Raw genomic sequence first — 17,091 nt, forward strand, 5'->3', positions numbered from 1 at the left:
TAACTCCAGTACTACATTTTTGGTGGGCCCTATATTGATCCCTATATTCTACAAACTATTTCTACCATATGACATAAATGTTGACAGTGTTTGTCTTGCAGATCCACTATTGTCCACCATGTGTCGCTGTTGCACCATCCTAACATTGGATTGATGTAATGGCGTAAACTAGCAATGAATTACACATGTGCCTCAGTAAAATGTATATAACCGCTTTACAGAGCCATTATGGACACTTGTGCCTTATTATACAACGGAAATTTCTTACTGTCCAAAATTTCATTAACAGACTGAACTACTTCCTCTTGCTTGCTGTCAATTGAATGCATTGTATTGTAATGTAGTTATCTTTATGTAATAAATCAAACTATAATGTCATCTGGTTACTCAAGAAATTTGTACATATCTGGAGCATGTCCATATATAGAATAACCACTATTGCAATAAGTGAATTAAAGGAGTACTTGGGTGGAAAACAATTTTTTTTTAAATCATTTGGTTTCAGAAAATTAAACAGGTTTGTAAATTACTTCTATTAAACAATCTTAATCCTTCCAGTATCAGCTGCTGTATGCTCCAGAGGAAGTTGATTGTTCTTTCCAGTCTGACCACAGTGCTCTCTGCTGACACCTCTGTCCATGTCAGGAACTGTCCAGAGTAGGAGAAAATCCCTATAGCAAACCTCTACTGCTCCGGACAGTTCCTGGACACAGACAGAGGTGTCAACAAAGAGTAGTGTGGTCAGACTGAAAATAACTACTCAACTTCCTCTGTAGTATAAAGCAGTTGATAAGTACTGGAAGGATTAAGATTTTTTTTTTAATAGAAGTAATTTACAAATCTGTTTAACTTTCTAGCACAAGTTGATTTTAAAAAAATAAATTAAATAAAATTGTTTTCCACCGAAGTATCCTTTTAATATGACAACTGATTGATCTGCCTCCCAATCTGTGGAAGTCCTGTACGGAAACATAGAAGATTGTTGGCAGAAGACCACATGGTCTACCATGACTGCCCTTATATTACTTCCGGTTCTGGGTCAAGCATTTGTTAGGCAATGGTGACTCCATCTTGATGCTCCAGAGCAAGCATTGCTGTCCTATATGGCAGAGGGGCCATTGTAGACATTAGGTAAGAAGCTCAGAAGAGAAGGAGCGCTATCTGGCTTTTGGAGAGAGAATGTGTCTGGAATTGAAGGCCATGTGTGTTTACAAAGTCCCCATGGTGCCAAAACAGTGGATCCCCCCCCCACATGTGACCCCATTTTGGAAACTACACCCCTCACATAATGTAATAAGGGGCGCATTGAGCATTTACACCCCACTGGCATTTGACAGATCTTTGGAACAGTGGGCTGTACAAATGAAAAATAAAAGTTTTCATTTTCACGAACCACTGTTCAAAAAATCTGTCAGACACCTGTGGGGCGTAAATGCTCAATGCACCCCTTATTACATTATGAGAGGGGTGTAGTTTCCAAAATGGGGTCACATGTCGGGGGGGGGGGGGGGGGTCCACTGTTGTGGCACCATGGGGACTTTGTAAACACACATGGCCTTCAATTCCAGACAATTTTTTTTTCCAAAAGCCCAATGGCGCTCTTTCTCTTCTGAGCATTGTAGTTCGCCCGCAGAGCACTTTACATCCACACATGGGGTATTTATATACTCAGAAAAAATTGTGTTACTAATTTTTTATATTTTTTTTGTGAAAATGAAAATTTTGGGATAACACCAGCATTTTAGTGAAAAAATGAAAATGTTCATTTTCATGTCCAACTTTAACGAAAATTCTTCAAACACCGGTGTGGTATAAAGGCTCACTATACCCCTTTTTACCTTCCATGAGGGGTGTAGTTTCCAAAATGGGGTCACATGTGGGTGTTTTTTTTTTTTGTGTTTATGTCAGAATCGCTGTAACAATCAGCCACCCCTGTACAAATCACCTTAAATGTACATTGCGCTCTCACTCCTGAGCCTTGTGCGCCCCCAGAGCATTTTACATCCACATATGGGGTATTTACTCAGGAGAAATTGCGTTACAAATTTGGGTGGTCTTTTTTTACCTTTTACCTCTTGTGAAAATGAAAAGTATAGGGCAACACCAGCATGTTAGTGTAAAAAATAATTATTTACAATAGCATACTAGAGTAGACCCCAACTTTACCTTTTCATAAGGGGTGAAAGGAGAAAGAGCCCCCCAAAATTTGTAAGGAAATTTCTCCTGAGTACGGAAATACCCAATATGTGGCCCTAAACTGTTGCCTTGAAATACGACAGGGCTCCAAAGTGAGAGAGCGCCATGTGCATTTGAGGCCTAAATTAGGGATTTGCATAGGGATGCAAGGGACCCAGATGAAGAATTAGACTTGTCTCTGATACCAAAATTACCCTATGGCAGTGTTTTTAGGGTACATTCACACAGGCGGGGGTTTGCACCGAGTTTCCCACTTGGAGTTTGAGCTGCAACGGAAAATTTGCCACAGCTCAAACTTGCAGCGAGAAACTCACTATAAACCCCCGCCCGTGTGAATGTACCAAACCTCCAGCTGTCAAAACTTAAACTCCCAGCATGCCCTTTGGCTGTCCGTGCATGCTGGGCGTTGTAGTTATGTAACAGCTGGAGGAACAGCTGGAGGAACACTGGTTGCAAAACACAGTTTGTTACTTAACTCAGTGTTTCGCAACCAGTGAGCCTCCAACTGTTGCAAACTACAACTCCCAGCATGTACGGTCTGTCAGTGCATGCTGGGAGTTGTAATTTGCAACAGCTGGAGGCACACTGGTTGCGAAACACTGAGTTAGTTAACAGACAATGCTTCCCAACCAGTGTGCCTCCAGTTGTTGCAAAACTACAACTTCCAGCATGCCCAGACAGCCGAAGGGCATGTTGGGAGTTGTAGTTATGCAACATCTGGAGGAGAACATTTTGGAGACCACTTTATAGTGATGTCCAAACTGTAGCCCTCCAGATGTTGTAAAACTTCAACTCCAAGCATGCTCAGACTGCCCAGGCCAGAAGGACCAGATGTTGCCGAACTTCAACTCCCAGCATGCCTGGACAGTCTCGGCATGCTTTGAATTGTAGTTTTGCAACATCTGGAGGGCTACAGTTTGGACACTGTATAGTCTCCAAACTGTAGCACTCCAGATGTTGCAAAACTACAGCTCCCAGCATGCCGAGACTGTCCAGGCATGCTGGGAGTTGTAGTCCTGCAACATCTGAAGGGCCACATGTTACAGAACTACAACTCCCAGCATGCCTGGACTGTCTGGGCATGCTGAGAGTTGTAGTTTTGCAACATCTAGAAGGGCACAGATTGGAGACCACTGCACAGTGGTGTCAACACTGTGGCCCTCCAGATGTTCCAAAACTACAACTCCCAGCATGCCCAGACAGCCAAAGGCGGTCTGGGCATGCTTGGAGTTGTAGATTTGAGACACCTAGAAACAGCAGTGAAGATCACTTTATGGGGATCTTCACTGCTGCATCTGACACCGCCGCCGCAGCTGCATCCACTTGCCTGTGCCGGTCCCCAGCTGTCTGCACCTGTCCCCGCTGGTGATTAGGTATCTGACATTGGTCCCCTTGCCACGCTGGCCCCTGCAGCTGTCGCCGCCATCTTCTCCTGCTCTGCCCGGATTTCTAGGGGTGGGCAGAGCAGGGGAATGAATTGTCACCCCCCGAACCTGCCCTGCGATTCGCTGATCAGTTCTGACCGGCCAATCGAAGGGGATAGGAGGAGGTGGCACCCCTGCCACCTCGCTCCTATCCTCTAGGATGATCGGGGCTGTCTCTGACAGCCTGGATCATCCCTATTGTCTGGGCGATCGGTTACCAGAGACCCAATCAGCCCAGAATTGCCGCAAATTTGCGGTGATTGCCTTCATGGGGGGGGATCTTAGGTCCTCCCCAGGCATTTGCACGGGATGCCTGCTGAATGATTTCAGCAGGCATCCCACTCTGGTCCCTGCCCGGTGCGAGGCGGGCACTGAAATTACCAGGGGCATACAGATACGCCCTTGGTCCTTAAGTACCAGGGCGTCAGGGCGTACCCTTAAGCCTGTGGTCCTTAAGGGGTTAAAATCTGTGCAGAGGAAGACCAGTTGACCAGTTGCCCATAGCAACTGGGCAACTTCTCCTCTACACAGGTTTTCATAAATCTCTCCCAATTGTTAATCATTTTTTCCCCTACTTCATGTAAACAATCAGTTCTGACTAATGGAAAGCTGCCCTATATGAATATACACAACACTGAAACAATTTGTCATTGTGTGTTTTTAAAAAGTGTGTTTTAAAGTCACTTATTTATGCTTTGGTTTTGCTTACGTGCGACATAGGTATAATATTTCAGGGGGGGGGGAGGGTGTTGATAAATTTGTCGCACGTAATAAAAAAATATATAAATCACTTCAAAACACCACTTTGTGCAATACTTCCTTTGCCTCTTTTTTGCAACTTTTTATCCCGTTGCGCAAAAAAAAAAAAAAAAATTCAACAACTTTTTAAAAAATGCTCTCCAAAGGCAGTTCTGTACGCCAGGTCTGGGCTGTGTAGATTTGCAGTGTTTTTGAGGGATTTGCAACATTTTATGCGAAAGTCGAATTTGATAAATTCGTAACCACTGCAAAGTGAAATTCCTAGATCATTCCCCATAGAGTATTTTCACAAACTTGCGTTAAGCTCTGGACCTCATGAATTGTCACACGAATCTATGCGTAGGCATACCTGGGACAATCAATGTTAACGATAAGCAAAAAAAAAACTTCTACCTTCAATTATACATGTCTCTCTTTCTTCTTAGTTACTATTAAAATATGTATTAAGCAATGGAAAATTATAATGGAAATAATATTTTTCACAATCCAAACTAGCAGTAAAATCTCTATTCTGTTACTGATTGTGATACATGTAGTTGTGCAGTTCAAATTTTTGACCACTAGATGGCAAACTCTGCTTTTTGTTTTAGTGACTGTGGCAAAAAAATAAAATAAAAAAAAAAGGAGTTCCTTAGGGATGCTGAACATTGCTAGAAGTCTATAGATCACAAATGCAAGCTGGTTTAATGACAAGATGTTGAAGCACAGAAAAAGGCCCAATGACAACAAACTCAGACCTTCCAGAAATAAAGTAGATGCTTCCTGAGAAGCTAAATATAAAAGAGGAAAAACTGTGCACTAATAAATCTGAGATAAGCCGCTATGGGTCACCCAGACACATCAGCGATGACTGTAGTTATAGTTAATATTCAGTGCACCCTCTGATCTGTGAATATGTGAAACCCTTACAGTTAATAAACCTCATATGTCAGTCCTTTGCAATCTGCATACATGAACATTAGCAATATAATGAGATGCAGTATAAAGCTCAATGACTAGCACTAGTATGGAAAAAAGACTTCTACAGGTCCATGGGGGGAGATTGGGATTGAATGTCTAAGCAGAAGTCTGAGATCCCCATATAAAATGTCTATGCAGAAGTCTGAGATCACCGCATACAAAGGGTCAGCTGGATGGTTTTATTGCACCTCACAGTTTGACAGCTAGATCTGGGTTTGGCAGATGCCAAGAAAATGCACAATGCCAGCTATAAAATCTGATGAAGGCTTTGTATTGATCTGAGGTGCTTTATGAAGGGGTACTCCAGTGGAAATTTTTTTTTTAAATCAACTGGTTCCAGATTTGTAAATTACTTCTATTTAAAAATGATAATCCTTCCAGTACTTATCAGCTGCTGTATGCTCCAGAGGAATTTATTTTCTGTCTGACCACTGTGCTCTCTGCTAAAACCTCTGTCCATGTCAGGAACTGTCCGGTAAATCAAAGTTCATTTTGATGACTTTTGATGTCATATCTCTAGAATAAGTTATGTAACTTGAAGCTCAATGGCCCCAAAACAAAATATATAATAGGGCCATCACCTTGCACGTGCCATCTATAGCAGTGCCTTCATATCTGGCCTTTGGGTCTCCACACAAAGGATTAGGTGAGCTTGCTATCTTTGGTCCCCTATAATTCTGTCCTTATGGACCATTCAGAGGTTTACTGCAAATATACTTGTCCATATACTCTATCTGGGTTTACAGCTGAGCTCCATTCACATCAGTTACAGATGTAATGTTACAGCACACAGGGCATTTTAGACAATCATGTTACTAACATTACAGCTGTAGTTTCATAAAGGGCTTTGATTTGGTTAGACAATGCCCCTAATGCACCAATAAGATGATGCGATGCGCCAACCTTAACTCCACTGTATGCAATTAGAATGCTGATTAAATCCTGCCCTTCATGCCCAGCATCAGTGCCCACCCCTACGGAACCAAACTTCCTCTATGGTATATACTATGGCCGACATTTATCATTGTCTTTAGACAGTTTTTTGGCGCAAAAAGGCGCAAGCAGGGCTTATTTGCGCCTTTTTTGCGCCTTTTTGTTTACACATTTCTGCTGATTTTGAGTTGCAATCCACTGATTTTGGCAATACACATGATATAGAAGGGATTTATGAACTGCGCCTTTTGTAAAAAGGCGCAAAAAAGGTGCAAAGCCACTGAAAAGTGTCTAAAACTACACCATCCCAGACCTGGCATAGCTTTTTAGTGTATGTGAAGAGAGAAATTTTAGAAAATGTGACCTGCACAAACTTTATCAAATGCTCAGTGAACATTTAATACATCTGGTTCTCCTACACATTACAGCACACAAAAAAAGGGTGTAAAAAAATGCTTCACTTACACCTACAATGATAAATGTGGGCCTATGTTTTTTCAGAAAGTCTTCAGATCCTTTATTTTTTACATTTTGTTATACTGAAAAGAAATTCAAACTTTCCCCGATAATGACTTATTAACCCCCGACACAATACACCTTACTCAGTCCTTAGTTGAATCACCTTCTGCAGCGATTGCAGCCTTCAGTCTTCTTGGGGATCCTCCCACAAGGATTACACACCTAGATTTGGGGATTTTCTACCATTCTTTTCCACAGATATTTTCAAGCTCTATCAGGTTGGATGGTGATCATCGGTGGAAACCATTTTCTGGTCTCTCAAAAGATGAGCTAGGAAGAGTCCTTGTTGTTTCAAACTTCTCCTATTTAAGAATTATGGTCTACTGTACCCTTCTCCAGATCTGTTCCTCCACACAATTCTATCTCTGAGCTCTACAGGCAGTTCTTCCCTTCTTATGGCTTGGTTTTTGCTCTGATATTCAGCTGTGAAACCTTATATAGACAGGGCTCAGTCATTCCAAATCCTGTCCAATCACCTGAATTTACCACAGATGACTCCAATCCAGGTGTAGAAACATTTCAGAGATGATCAAGAGAAATGGGAGGAGCCAGAGCTAAACTTTAAGTGTTATAATAAAGAGTCTGAATACTTGAATACTGAATAATGTCCAGGACAAATGATGGAGTATTGAGTGCAGAAAAATGGGGAAAACTTGAGTTCTTATTTTTTTATTACAGCACAAGGGGGGTGACGTAGCGGCTGGGGTGCGGACCGAACCGTGTGACACAAGCCTGATTGGGTGACATCATGACGCTCAGTGACCGGGGTGCCCCCCTCATCTACAGCTGCGCTCGCTCCCATCCGTTAGCACCCCATTACCTCGCTCCGCCGACCCCCATTTGCAGCTGTGCCGGTCGGCTGGCCCGGGTCTGATGAGGGACATCGCGCATTTGACATCCTTCTGCAGACCCGCGCAGGAGGACGTCAGTGACGTCACTCGTCAGGCCGCCGCCGGAGGGAAAAAATTCTGCCAGGTAAGTGTGTCTATGTGTGTGTGTCTGTCTATGTGTGTGTGTCTGTCTATGTGTGTGTCTGTCTATGTGTGTGTGTCTGTCTGTGTGTGTGTGTCTGTCTATGTGTGTCTGTCTATGTGTGTCTGTCTATGTGTGCGTCTTTCTCTGTGTGTTTGTCTATGAGTGTCTGTGTGTGTGTCTGTCTATGTGCGTGTCTGTCTATGTGTGTCTTTCTGAGTGTGTCTGTCTGTGTGTGTCTGTCTATGTGTGTGTGTGTCTGTCTATGTGTGTGCCTGTCTATGAGTGTGTCTGTCTGTGTGTGTCTGTGTCTGTCTATGTGTATGTGTGTGTGTGCTTGTGTGGGGGGGGGGGGAGACTATGCTTCCTAATGTGGGGAAACTGTGCTTTCTAATGTGGGGAATTTATGCTTTCTAATGTGGGGAATCTATGCTACCTAATGTGGGGAATCTATGCTACCTAATGTGGGAAAACTGCTACCTAATGTGGGGAATCTATGCTTCCTAATGTGGGGAACCTACTTCCTAAAGTGGGGAATCTATGCTACCTAATGTAGGGAATCTATGCTATCTAATGTGGTAAACTATGCTACCTAATGTGGGGAAACTATGCTACCTAATGTGGAAAACGATGCTACCTAATGTGGAAAACTATGTTACCTAATGTGGGGAATCTATGGGGGTGTAATTAAGTGGGTGTGTGGGTGGGGGTGGGGGGGTCGGGTGCCAAACAAAGGGTCCGCCCCGGGTGCCAAATTCTCTAGGTACGCCCCTGGGTGTGGGACAGACAGAAACTGCTGGAGAATTCCCAGATTACTTGTGGTTAAGGCAGCATGAAAGTGATGACAGGTTCCCTTTAACAATATTGATACCAATATATGATTAAAGCAATGTCTGGACAGATAAGCTTCATTATTAATGGGCTTCAGGATAAGAGTTTCCAATCAAAATTCAGCTCTGATAAATGGACCCCATACTCACCGGGGCTCCCTAAAAAGTTAGGATAAGTGCAGGCACAGACTCAGCTTAATTCAAATGTCCACTGAGAAAGCTGTCTATTAGTCGTCAGGCTGGGGAGAGAGAGGACACTGGAATTAGTGCATTGTGCACTTATCCTCTGCCTTCAGATTTAGCAGAACTAATACAGTATGAAATATGCTTGTAACAAGCCCTACAGTGATCCTAGAATGTGGGTTTGCTTTGGGGCTGGTCACCAGAGACCTTGGAGCTTTGACACCAAATCAATGGATGAAAGATACATCAAACAGATGATGATGAGCTTATTTCAGGGTAACCTTCTGGTGGGACTCCCAAGGATTAGCAGGAATCCATAAGGGAATTGCAAAGGTTCTTTGCCTCTGCAGTGTCACTGCAGGAAAAAGTAAGCATTACATGTTGCCCATTAACATCAATGAGCTTTCCATATACTGTAAGTTACAGGGACTTGGAATAAGGACACAAAAAAAAGGGGTAATAAATTCATGTATACAAGGGTCAAGGGAAACAAACTACTTGAAACCTGGCGCTGAAACACTAAACCATAAGACTTAGGGGATAGATCACAATTTTCCAGATGTTTAGGATTATCCAATAGGAAAAAAATGTCAAATCAACTTGTGCCAGAAAATTATATTTAGTAAAGTACATCTATTTAAAAATCTTAAGCCTTCCAGTACTTAGCAGCTGCTGTATACTACAGAGGAAGTTGTATAATTATTTCCAGTCTGACCACAGTCCTCTCTGCTGACAACTCTGTCCATGTCAGGGGTGGTTTGGAGCAGGAGAAGTTTGCTATGGGGATTTGCTCCTGCTCCGGACAGAGGTGTCAGCAGAGAGCACTTTGGTCAGACTGGAAAGAACTACACAATTCCTCCGGCATACAGCAGCTGATAAGTACTGTATGTATTAGGATTTTTAAATAGAAGTCATTTACAAATCTGTATAATATTCTGGCCCCAGTTGATTAGACTTTCCTCCCCCTCTGGATTACCCCTTTATGGTCTATTCACACGTACAGTATTCTGCGCAAATTTGATGTGCAGGATTTTCTGTTGCAGATTTCAATGTAAACTGATTGACTGAACACAGCTTGAAATACAGAGCATCAAATCTGCGCAGAATACTATACGTGTGAATAGACCCTTAAAGTAAATTCAAATCAACTGGTGCTAGAAAGTTAAAGGGGTACTCCCATGGAAAACTTTTTTTTTTAATCAACTGGTGCCAGAAAGTTAAACAGATTTGTATATCTATTAAAACATCTTAATCCTTCCAGTACTTTTTAGTGGCTGTATACTAAAGAAAAATCCAAAAAAGAAAAGCATTTCCTCTGATGTCATGACCACAGTGCTCTCTGCTGACCTCTGCTGTCCATTTTAGGAACTGTCCAGAGCAGGAGGAAATCCCCATAGCAAACATATGCTGCTCTGGACAGTTCCTAAAATGGACAGCAGAGGTGAGAAGAGAGCACTGTGGTCATGACATCAGAGGAAATACATTACTTTTTTGGATTTCTCTTTAGTATACAGCCCCTAAAAAGTACTGGAAGGATTAAGATTGTTTAATAGAAGTCATTTACAAATCTGTTTAACTTTCTGGCACCAGTTGATTTAAAAAAAAAAAAAAAAAAAATAAGTTTTCCACAGAAGTACTCCTTTAAACAGATTTTTAAATTACTTCTACTGTATTTAAAAATCTGAATCCTTCCAGTACTTATCAGCTACTGTATACTACAGAGGAAGTTGTATAGTTCTTTTCAGTCTGACCACAGTGCTCTCTGCTGACACCTTAGGAACAATCCAGAGCAGGAGAGGTTTGTTATGGGGATTTGCTTGTACTATGGACAGTTCCTGACATGGACAGAGGTGTCAGCAGAGAGCACTGTGGTCAGACTTAAAAGAACTATACAACTTCCTCTGGGACATACAGCAGCTGATAAGTACTAAAAGGATTATGACTTTTAAATAGAAGTAATTTACAAATTTGTTTAACTTTCTGGCACCAGTTGATTTAAAAAATAAATACATTAGTTTCCCACTGGAGTACCCCTTTAAATAGGTTGTGAACCATTCAGCAGTAAACAGAATTATAACATTTAATGATAGTTTGGGTAAAATTTTAACAGAGCTGCAAGCTGAAACAATGGCCATGGCCTGTAGGTGCAGTCATGCTTGAACATTAACCCTTTCCCTGTCTACACTGAGGTCATTCACAAGATTGAATAAATTAACATCTTGTCATTATGCTTTTACTGTGAAAATGAATCCTTTCTACAAGTCGATCGTCTACCAAGCTAATCTCTAAATGCACAAATTGAAGCATCTTTTGCAAATGAGTGAAAACCCACAAAGTAAAAACCTCTGTCCCAATATTTCCTCCTTGTTTCTGTCTCCCAATATATTAGAATGCATTATACCAGTGGTGTAATTTGATGCATTTTAGGACCATATTTCTAAATAAATATGGGATCCGCATATAAAGAACAGTTCCTACATTTTGCCAACAAGTTTTTTTTAAATGAATGACCGATCCTCAGGAAAGGTCATCAATATTAAATTAGCGAGGGTCCAACTCTGCAGCCTCTTCATTGTTTATCTACATACAGTTTTAATGTGTTCATACTAGCACAGCACAAACTTTTTATAGTGGTTGTGCTAGGTATTGCAACCGTGTTCTATTTACAACCTCTTTGAGCCGCTGCTCTGTGGGGGTGTGGCTGATCAGAGGGGGGAGTGTAGTGGCTGTAGAAGCTGTGTTGTACTAAGTTGCAGCTGTGTCCCATTTAAGGACAGTCACTAGAAGTAGTACAGCATGTTCTAACATGAATATAGTAAACTATATATAGATAATAAAGACGTTGCAGCGCCTCTTTAAACAACTGATTGGTAGGGTGGGGGGCCAAGAGTCTGCACTATCCCATCTAATGTTTGTGATTGAGTACAATGAAAATTGTATGCAGTAAACTCCTAAGCTTACCCTTTTGCATTTAACTCCATAAATATGTACAGGTAAACAAGTATTTGAAGCTCTCCAGAAAAACTGAGCTCTGACCGCTATAAAGATGTATTATGAAATTATTCTGTACAGAATTTTAGACCCCCCAAAACAAAACAAAAACAAAACATGATCAAAGGCACAGATATTTACTTTTTTGCTTATGTACATGACTCTATTATGTGTACGCTACAATGTGACACATTGGTTTCCCTCTATCCTGGTGGGGTGAATTACTTAGCAGGTCTTTGGAATGAGCAGAATAAAACTATTGTATAAACAATATAAATCCTTTTCTGATGTCCCAGTAAGGGATATGGTACTGTACAGTACTTAGGCCCTGTCAGGTTGAGTCCCTCTGTGCCCTTGGGGCTCTTCTACAACATCTCGCCCATAGTGTTATATGAATTATGTATAAAGGACCTTTGAGTTAGTCCCATGATAATGTGGTCACATGTTCAATTCACATGTTTGTTACCCAGAGAGCACCATCTAACCAGGTGACCTGCAGCTTGACCTATGGGCTCCTTGCTCAGCCCCCCTTTATAAGAGGGGGAGCCATTACAATCTCTCTCTTTTTCTCTTGTGATTAATTCTCTGCTGAGGTCAAGTTGAGTCCAGATGTCTCAGAGCTGGTGTCCAGCACACCTGGAGGCCTCAAGCCTAACCTACAGCCACATGCCAGTAAGTCAAGTCATCTCTGTCTGCTGTCACTATATTCAGTCAAGTCAAGTCTATTATAGTCAGCGTGGCTGTCCTAAAGTCTGTCAAGTCACTGCAAGTACCATCAAGCTGCAAGGTCCCCTCCGTGTTACTGGCCACCTCTCTGGGATCCTGGCCTAGCTGTAAAGACTGTAACTGACTTCTGTGTGTAAGCACAATTTTCGTTGTTACAGGTTTCTACAACAACGTTTAAGCAAAGTGCCTGACAGACTAGTCAAGAGAGTTTTTGCAGTAACCAATCTCGTAAGTGTTGTGCCCGGCTTCGGCCGAGAGACTCCTTAGGTACAGGAGACTAACCTGAGCAATTGAACTCTATAGTGTATCTGGAATACTGAGCGATACATTGACATCTGTGTAAATATGTCATAGTAAAAAAAATTTCTGCTATTATGCACAAAGGAAATATTGTCGGTCCTGCACTATAATTGTTGTAGTGTAATAAAATGTATATAAATTGTTGTACACCAAAAATCATAGTGTACCGTATTCTCTGATGTCTGGTAGCTTTCTTGTAGGGGTTGTCCTGAACTAATATGGAGAAGCAACATTTTACCCCATCACCAACATTATGTACAGTAGCAGTAAAGGCGTAAACTACACATAGTCATAAGTACACATAAAGTACACATGTTTCATGTACAGTATGACTGTAACACTCACAACCACACAGTCCATAAAAATGTAATATGTCTAAAATGTCAAATGGGATATTTCTTGTGTCCTTGTGCTCAGGATACTTCGCTGGCCAGAAGATATTCCTGTTACTCACAAAGCATGCAAGAAAAAGTAAAAGGTAACAAAATGTTAAATGTTATCTAAAAAAAATTTCTAGCATAAGAAAATGTCTAGCATAAATATAATTAGTGTTCTGGGGAGAAGTGTGTAATGCCAAGGGTCCCCAGTAGCCAAGGCATTGGGCAGAAAGCCTCCGGCAACCCAATCCTCCAGTGTTATGTCTAGTCATGTATAGTGTTATGCATAGTCAAATGTCATAGTATGTATAGTCATAGTCCATAAGTTGTGTTATACCATAGTCATAGGTATGTTGTTATTCTCCCTTGAATGCGGAAAAATCTACCAGAGCATGTATGGACATTGATATTGGGAATGGACATTGGATTACAATGCCCGAGGACTACATTCGCCCCCAAGGCCGCTTCGATCCTCAAGCCCTACAGGACTTTTGTTGAGGGAGACTTCTGTTAAGTAGGGGAGTTTGTATGGTCCTGTACAGTACTTAGGCCCTGTCAGGTTGAGTCCCTCTGTTCCCTAGGGGCTCTCCTTCAGCGTCTCCCCCATACTGTTATATGTATTATGTATAAAGGACCTTTGAGGACCTTTGAGTTAGTCACATGATAATGTGGTCACATGTTCAATTCACATGTTTGTTACCCAGAGAGCACCAGCTAACCAAGTGACCTGCAGCTTGACCTATGGGCTCCTTGCTCAGACCCCCTTTATAAGAGGGGCAGCCATTACAATCTCTCTCTTTTGCTCTTGTGATTCATTCTCTGCTGAGGTAAAGTTCAGTCAAGACGTCTCAGAGCCGGTCTCCAGCACACCTGGGGGCCTCAAGCCTAACCTACAGCCACATGCCAGTAAGTCAAGTCATCTCTGTCTGCTGTCACTATCTTCAGTCAAGTCAAGTCTATTATAGTCAATGTGGCTGTCCTAAAGTCTGTCAAGTGACTGCAAGTCCCAGCAAGCTGCAAGGTCCTCTCCGTGTTACTGGCCACCTCTCTGGGATCCTGGCCTAGCTGTAAAGACTGTTACCATCTGTCTACCTCAGTAAAGCTACCATTAACCCTAACCTGGCCTTGGACTATTATTACCCTGACTAACCTAGGGATAGTGGAGCTACCTTCAGGTTGTTACTTAGGAAAACCACGCCCTGGTATCATGAACATTTAGGGGTTAATAGCATCTGCCCCTGGGCTACTACATCTGCCCCATACACCTCACCTTCACACCCCGAGGCTCACCACACTTTGATTTAGTATGGAATATCTGAGTACAGACACATGTACTGTCTAGCTCGGAGATGCAAGTACAGACTGAACATTCAAGATCTTACTAAATGTTTTATGTGAAGCAATCTTTAAAGTAAGAAGTCATATCCTTGTCCATAAAAATTTTATGAATTGAAAAATGTGTTTTTCACCATTTTAAGTAACAAAATGTCATGCATTCTTTGTCTTTCACAGAACTTTTGGGTATTGAAAGGCAGACACCTTGTGGTTCATGTAGAACCATAACCCATCCCTCCAAAAAGGAGTGCTTGGAACTTGTTATAGTGCCCTTCTGTACTATGGTAGAAAGGGACTCTTTTAAAATATTGTCATTCTGTGAAGAGATAACACGGTTCTGGAGTTAAAGGCTTCCTGAGTTGATGCCCCTCCTCACTAGACCTTAGAAATCCCAAGGGCTTTCTAAGTATGGTACAGAGCATATGACATTTGTAACTGTTCAATTCGAATTGCTTCATTCAAAACTTGCATATATTAAAACAGGGAGTGCTATTAAAGTACTCAGGGATAGAAAAACTCTATCCAACTACTGGGACCCCCAGCGATCTCCTGTAGGGGGCCCTAACTCTCCTTCTAAATGGAGTGTGTTGACAAAGGCACAAAGCGATGGCCAACATTGATGCATTGAGGGGTGCACGGCAGCTATCGCTTCACTCAGTAGTCGACGTACTCCATTAAGATCTCCTAACAAATTTTTGCTATTGCACTCCTTATGGTAAATAAAAAAATCTTTCTAATGTACTTTGTTTAACAAAAAGGAAGTTTTCTATGTTTTATTTGTGCTTAAAAAAGCTGCCACTAGGTGTCTCCCTACTTGTCCAGAGCATATTTCCCCCTATATCTTACACAGACTTTGGACTCCTGCTGGCCTGGCAGTAGTCCAAACTCAGGAAATGCATCCTGGAGTGCTGAGGAGAATGTGTGCAGCCTTAGCCAATCATTGCTTATCTCACACACTGAACTGCTCTGGGCTGTGTGTAGAAGAGTGAGGAAGGAAGTTCTCCCCTGTATGGCTTCAAATTATGTCATGCCTGCTGGGGAACGCCCCTTCCCAGCCTGTGAATCTGACTGAGACTGAGCAGAAAATACAGAGCAATATCAAGGTAGAAAACTAACAAATTATAAAAAATAAAGGCAGGGGTGATTTATTATGATGGGGGCAGTGAACTGGAGAGATTATAAAATTTAACAAGATCATGAGAGGTACTCTTTAAGCTTATGACTATCACTAGTATTTTGTTATCATCAATAGTGAAAAGTGATAGGTTAAAAAAGAAAATCTAAATAGCATGCCAATTTACATTGAGGGTAGAAGAGGCGACTGCTGAGAGATTTTCATCATTTCATCATTTATCTAGATAAGTGGGAAGTACTGGCAGTCATGGAACAAAAAATGGTATACATTAAGTTAGTATATTAGAACGCTTTTAGATTTTTATGATTTGGTACCAATTAAGAGCTTTGTAAAGCCCTTTAGGCTAGCCACGCATTTTATATAAATCACAGAAAGAGACCTCCCTGAAGGACTGCCTAGTGTCAGTCAAAACACCTGTCTGTCTACATGAATCTTTTACATACTAACGTTCCTTTACAGCAATGCAAGAAGTTTACCTAGGGGTGCAATGTTTTGCAGTGCTATATACTTTTTGCTAAGAAGCATATTATTCATAATATTTCCAGGAAGGTGGCCTCATGGTCGTTTTGCTCATAATCCTGATTTATGACTAGCTAACAGGATGTTATGAATTCTGCCATTCTACTCATAAGGGTTGCTGTGAACCAGAAATGTGTTAGCAAGGGGTCCCGGAAAGCTTGTGTTACTCAGGTCATGCCCCTGCTGCCAGAAAATGACCCGGCATAATAATGGCTTAGTCAACCTGATGCTTGACTCCTTACTGGCATATTGCCTGTTCCATCTCCTGTAATGGGCAACTGTACCGATGTAGAAAGTTTGTGACACAAGTCACCTGTATGCTTTTCTACATTTACTTTATTGGTATGATAATGAGTGTAAAAAACAGCAAGACTCCAGTTAAAGGGGTCCTCTCTGGTACCAACTCCCCTAATACTACCGGGCATCGTGGGTGTTAGTAAATTAATTGAATGAAAATTACAAAGGTCAATGTGCCTAATGTGCCTGCTTTTGTAAGTGTAGGAAGGACTATAATATAAATGGAACATGTGTAATAAAGTGTAGATTCCAGTTTACCAGGTATTAAAGGGTGAACTCCGGTGGTAAAAAAAAAATAAAAATTCAAATCAACTGATGCCAGAAAGTTAAACAGATTTGTAAATTACTTCTATTCAGAAATCTTAATCCTTCCAGTATTTATCAGTCGCTGTATAATACAGAGGACGTTGTATAGTTCTTTTTCAGTCTGACTACAGCAGAGAGCTGACACCTCTGTCCATGTCGGGAACTGTCCAGAGTACAAGCAAATCCCCATAGCAAACCTCTCCTGCTCTGGACAGTTCCTTACACTGACAGAGGTGTCAGCGGAGAGCACTGTGGTCAGACTAAAAAGAACTATACAACTTCCTGTTAAGCATACAGCAGCTGATAAGTACTGGAAGGATTAAGATTTT

General features: G+C 41.6%; 1 protein-coding gene across 6 annotated transcripts in view; it reads right to left on the minus strand.

Annotated features, from left to right (window-relative positions):
• ADAMTS9 (ADAM metallopeptidase with thrombospondin type 1 motif 9) overlaps positions 1-17,091 on the minus strand; it is a 267,952-nt gene that overhangs the window by 22,030 nt on the left and 228,831 nt on the right. The window contains exon 32 of one of the 6 annotated variants that reach the window (XR_008844950.1): positions 8,744-8,832. The exons of the other annotated variants lie outside the window; for them this stretch is intronic. The gene's annotated coding sequence lies outside the window, so the exon portion shown is untranslated. The remainder of the gene's footprint in view (positions 1-8,743; positions 8,833-17,091) is intronic. 6 annotated transcript variants of the gene reach the window in all.

Source organism: Hyla sarda, chromosome 6 (assembly GCF_029499605.1).
Source record: "Hyla sarda isolate aHylSar1 chromosome 6, aHylSar1.hap1, whole genome shotgun sequence".
In the NCBI taxonomy this organism is placed as follows: Eukaryota; Metazoa; Chordata; class Amphibia; order Anura; family Hylidae; genus Hyla; species Hyla sarda.